Raw genomic sequence first — 6,436 nt, 5'->3', positions numbered from 1 at the left:
ACTTAAAATAAGTATTTTTATTAAAAAAAAATTAACGTTTGACTTGTACTACAACAAACACTTTTTGCAAAAAATGTTTTTTTGGAAAATAAATATTTTGAGAACTATTTAAAAGAATTTTAAAAAGTATTTTAAGATAATTTTTTTGTCACTTATAAGTGACACTATTCATAGGCAGAGTCAATTTTATAAATATAAGAAAATTTAGCTGCTATATTATAATTTTTAAAAAATACATTAGAAAATAATCATATACTATTTTATTATGTATTATAATATATTAATTATTAATGAAATATAATTCAACTATAGAATTAAGAAGAAGAACCATCTATTAATTTATATTAATATTAAAAATTAAAAATATTAGTTTAATTAATAATATTGTTTTAACATAAATTAACATGATGATCTTATGTTATAAATATAAATTAAGAACAAGACTATTGTTAAACAAAAAAAATAATATTATATTTTTTACTTAATAAAAATATTTAAATATTAATTAAAAATTAGTTAACATAATTATTTACTAATTTTTAAATTAAAAATTAATCAAATATTATTTAAGTATTAATTAAAACATATGAATTATTAATGAAATATAATTAAATTCTGCAATGAATAAAAATAACTATTTCTAAATTTAAATTAACATTAAATCTTCTAAAAATTTTAATTTAGATATTGATACTATTATTAGCATAAATTATTGTGATAATCATATGTTATAAATATACATTAGTAACAAGATTATTGTTAATTGATAAATAATATTATATTATTTTAGTTGATATAAATATATAAATTTTAATTAGAAAATTAATATAATTATCTTTTAAATTTTTAATTATAAAAATATTAATAATTTTATTTAAATTTATTTTAAAATAACTATATATATATTATTTTACTATGTATTATGACATATTAGTTAAAATAAATCAATTATGAATTGAGTAAAAAATTTTATTAATTTAAATTAATATCAAATAAATTAAAATTTTGAATTTAGTTAGCAATATTATTTTTATCATAACCTAATATGATAGTATTATGTTATAAATATAAATTAATAGCAAGATTATTGTTAATCAAAAATAATAATTTTATATTAGTTTTTAAAATAAAATATTTAAATTTTAATTATAAAAAATTAAAATAATTATTAATAAAATTATTAATTAAAATATTAATATTTTCGATTTAAAATATATTTAAAAATAATCATATAGTACTATAACATAAGTAAGTATTGAAATACCACTTATCTTAAACACAGCCAAATACTATTTATAACTTTTAGCACTTTTCCAGTTCAGCATTTATTATTAACTCTCATTAAATTCAACACTTTTTTTAGAAAAAAAAAAAAAAACAATTTTGTATAAGTGGTTCCCAAACTATCCCTTAAACTTTATCAAATCCCTCAAAATTAATTAATTTGTTATATAGTTAATTTATGTGATATTATATTTATAAAATAATTTGAAGCTCATTAATATTTAAACATGTTTATACTTTATGGTTTAAATGAGAACATTATATTTCCCAAATTATTTTTAAATAATAAAGTCCATTTTATATTCGATTAGACATAAAAATAAGAATTATGTTGACCTATTTTGTTGAACTTGTGTTTAGAACCTTATGATACATTATTAGTTTTTAAGCCAAAATGCTAGTAGAAAAACATCCTAAGCACCTTTAAAATGCAAATGTTCTTCTCGCGTGAAATTATATTTTTGATAACTTTCATCATCTTAGATTGAAATTTAAATTAGGCAATTTTGCAACTTAGAGAGACACAAGACCATGGCTATGGAATTTGTGAAGTGAGTTGACATGATTATCCAATTTGATGGTCAAAATTTGAGAATCACTCTACAAAATGATTGCAAGTTCAAGGAGTAAGATGTCAAAACAAAAATATAAAGATTGAATTGTAACTATGTTAAATTTTAAAAGCTATGTAATCCTCTTTTTTACTATTAACTTATTAATGATGAAAAACAATATTATTGGGCTTGGATAAATGGGAAAGTGGGTTGACATCTATTATGTTGATTTTTTGAGTCCAATCCCTATTTTGATTATGACAAATCACAACATCTCATCAGTGTGTTTAGTGTATGAACATGTTCATCCTTTTAAAGCACAGATGATGCTGCAATATGGAAGCCGTAAAAACACTTAGACAATCATACCTCGGCGTATTCCATAAGAATTCAGAGAGCAGAAGATTGGAGACTTTATTTATCTTTCAGTTGTAATAGTAATTAAGTTTGAATGTACATGCATATCATATGAATTAATTGAAGCTCATTAATGACCTTAGATTGACCTTAGAGAACTCCAAGTATCATGAAAAACTTTTTATTAAAATTGTTAAACTTCTACAAAAGGTTTAAAATGAGTTTGAACTTAAAATGAAGGCAAAAATCACTTTTATGAAAGGGTCAGTCGACTGGCCTTATAGGCCTAGTCGACGGGAGTGTTCAATTGCCCAATTTTATAAGGCTTAGTAGACCGGCTCTTGAAAGTCTTATAAGCTCAGTCGATCGACAAATTTATTTGACTAGATTATTAAAGGCCCAGCCGACCAGCCACTTTAAAACGTTTGAAGTCTAGTCGACCGGATCTTAAGCCTGGTAGACCGTTTCTCGTGAAAAGGAAAATCGCCCTAGGGCTAGTCGACCAAACCTCAGGCCAGTCGACTGGACCTTTTGGGTTCAGGGCATTTTAGCCTCCAACGATCAGAAATTTTGAAATTAAAATATTATTAAAATGTTCAACGGTCATATAACAGCTATAATTTGGATTTATCTATAAATATGAACCCAAATCACTTGGAGAAGGCTGGAGAATCTCTTTGGAACTTATTTAAACATCTTTTGATTCTCCCTCCATATTTTATACCCTTTTGTGCTTTAAATTCTAATTTTCTCCTACTCTTCTTGAAAATCGTTTTTAGAGAAAATCCTTTTGGGTTTTAATTTTGAATGGTTTAAGCATATATTATCTTTCATATATATGTTGCTTGATAGCCTTTTTATTCTTATGTTTTTCAAAGATTAAATTTCTCTCATATATTTTCATTTGGAAAATACTTTTTTGAGAAATTTCTTTTGAGTAGTTTGAGCTTATAACCTTGCTCATATATATTGCTTGAGTGCCTTCTTGCAATTTGATAAGGTCAATAATTTTATGAGAAAACCCTAGTTTCTCCCATTTACCTCTTTTGAAAATATTTTTAGAGAAATTCACTTGGGTTACTCAAGGGTGCTTTGAGCATATATTTCATTTATACATACTTGCTTGAAAGACCCCTTAGTCTTGAATGTTTTGAGTATAATTACACTCATATTTATTACTTCAAAGCATTCTTGTTCTTGATATTTTCTAAGGTCAAATATTTAAGAAAAGTCATTTTTCAAACTTTCAGTTTTACTTGAAATATATTTTGAGAGGAAAATCAAATACTCTACCGAACTTCAATTTATAAATCATATGAGTGTGCATTTAGATTTTAAATTTTACAAACTAGTTTTCATAGAAGCATTTTTAATTGAAACAAAAAGTATTTTTCGAAACAGCTCTTCGCGGTTTGGGTTGTGAACCGTGGCCAAGTGAGGGTACATCACTTGGAGAGGTAGCTCCGCCTAGAAGGAGTGGTTGCGGTGTGATCCGCATTGAGCGAGGGTACCTCACTTAGAGAGGTTGGTCTGCCTAGAAGGACTAGTTTACTAGGCATGGGGTATCGCCTGAAGAGGAGGGCTCCATCCTACTTAAGGAGTGTTGTAAAGGGGGTTTCCACCTTGTAAGGAGTGTAAATGGTTTGGTTCCGCCCACTTAAAGGAGCTGATTAGTGAAATCCTTGGGAAGTTTGCCCAAGGCGAGGACGTAGGCAGGATTGACCGAATCTCGTTAAAAATCATGGTGTTATTATCTCTCTCTCTCTCTCTCTCTCTCTCTCTCTCTCTCTCTCTATCTCTCTCTCTCTCTCTCTCTCTCTCTCTCTCTCTCTCTCTCTCCTCTCTTATCTACTTTATATTTCCGCACGTGTATGTTCGCATTCATTGTTATAATTGTTTTGCATACACAATTGAAATTATGATTGGGATATTGATTGGTGAATCGATTTAATTAATCCGCAAAAGTTTTTAAAACCCAATTCACCCCCCTCTTAGGATCACACTATTCCCCTCATATTAGTCAATTTGAACTGTCGAAATTTACATTACTAATCAGCTATAAAAACAAAATATCAAGGAATGAAGAAGGTACAACTTTACAAAATAACAATGTAATTTACCCTTATTTATTTTTTATTATGATGTTAAGTATGATTTCTATCCTTGGTCAAGTGAACTAGTAGAAAGAAATTCATAAAACCGGTCTCATTTAGTGGAACTTAAGGCTTGTTGTTGTTGTTGTTGTTATTTATGATTTCTATATAGTTTTTAAATATTTATGGCAAAATTATACTAAACATGAGTAAGGGTACTACTACCCAAACACATACATGTGTTTTTCTAATTTATTGTTTAATAGTAAAATAAATTGGAGATAGTTCTAAATGAATCAATTGATATCAACTAATACAATAAATATACATCATTATACAAGAAATCTTAGTCTTATTTGAGCCCCGATAAAAATGAAATGGGTATACCTTTTTTTTTTTTGATTACATAGGAACTCCAGCCACCAACAAGCCCTTCAGACCCCCTGGTGCGACACCAAGCTTACGGATCAATGTCCTCCACCCCTAGGTCTCGCCGATCAAGGCAAAGTTCGGATGCATACACGGTTTTCGTGCATCAGTTAGATGTTTAGCCAACTCGACCCCCGAGACACATCTCTATTACCATCCACAGTCCTCACTGGCTTATAGAGTGAACTCTCACTATCCACTGGTATCGCTGGCTCTGTGAGTGTATCTACCTGAAATTGAACCTCCTATGCTCCTTCTTATGTGCTGATGTCTTTCCACCGTGCCATGCCCATGGGGGCATATACCTTCTTTTTATACTAGCTTAGTAGCTTGGATTAAGTTACTCCAATTGGCATAAGGGATGGAGGTCCCTTCGCTGTTCTAGTGAAACCCTAGCCGTCGTCGCGACGAGGAAGACGACGATAGCCTGGAGCGTCCTACTATTCCGTGACGACAACCTTGGCTGTTTCGTTACTTTTGGGTGTCCTTCTCCGGCATCACTTGAACAAGGTCGCCGCGAGGTGCTATTCTCTAGCCGTCGTTGTGAATGATGATGGAGTTGGAGAGTTTCGACTTCTCCAGCTGCACGCGTTGGATCCGTCGCCCTAGATGGCGTTTGGGGGTCCTTTCTCCGACCCTCTTTCTGCCCACGAGGTTGCTGTGAACTCTTGTTGCCGTCGCGACAAGAGACCACGATGACAGCGGTTAGAGCTCTACCTCTGGACTTCGGTGAGGCGCCCTTTGTTCCATCACCCCAAACAGCGTGGGGAGTCATCGTCGGTGTTGTTGGCGGCTAGTGGTGGAGTTGGGACTGACTCTCGTGCAGGTCCAAGGGAAAGTAGGAGTTGCTCGCTAGTGCCGCCATCTTCGCTGCTTCAAAGAACACGTCTGCCTCAGCATTTTTGTGTTGCCATCTCCGTCGTAGGTTGCAATGGCAGTGGTACTCATCGGAGAGCAGTAGAGGCTTCTGTGCTGCGAGAATCTAAGACGGCGACAACGACGAAGTGGTGACAACGAACCTGTGTTGGCGACATATGGTGACGGAAGATGTAGGTCTACCATAGGTTTGGTTTTTTTTTTTATTGATTATTTTGCATTTTATTTTTTGGTGTTCAATATGGAATAACTGTTAGACATGACCGTACCGTCTACAGTAGCTGTTACCAGAGGGTTGAGGGGCGGTGTTGACACTAGTTTATGGGTTGAGGGGAGTGGTTCGGGGGATAATAAGGTCGAAAAGGGGGAAGGTTTAGCTGGGGGGAAATTGTTTGCGGAAGCCTTGAAGAGGTCAATTCTATCTTCAAAATTCAAAATCCCGTTGAGGAAATCGGAACTAATTAATGGAGAATTAGGTTTTGTTATCTCGGATGTGGAGAAGGAAAAGGCTGTTGAGGATCTGAAGTTTGCATTGGTGCTTAAATTTCTTTCTGCAATGTCGTCTATTGATGTCCTTCGGAGGCATATTATCCAATCCTGGGGTCTCTCTGAAGTCATAATGATAAGTTTTATAGACAACTATCATATTCTGTTGCATTTGGTAAACGAAAAGGATTACATTCATGCACGGGCAAGAGAAGGAAGATGGGTGGCAAGGTGCCAATTTCGGCTTTTTAACTGGTTTGTAAATTTTGATCTAAACAAGGAGCCATCGATCGCACCTCAGTGGATTTTCCTACCAGGTTTGCCTTTACATTTATATAGAATGGACTGTTTGCAAAG

Source organism: Malania oleifera, chromosome 13 (assembly GCF_029873635.1).
Source record: "Malania oleifera isolate guangnan ecotype guangnan chromosome 13, ASM2987363v1, whole genome shotgun sequence".
Lineage (NCBI taxonomy): Eukaryota > Viridiplantae > Streptophyta > Magnoliopsida > Santalales > Ximeniaceae > Malania > Malania oleifera.
This window is presented reverse-complemented; position numbering follows the sequence as displayed.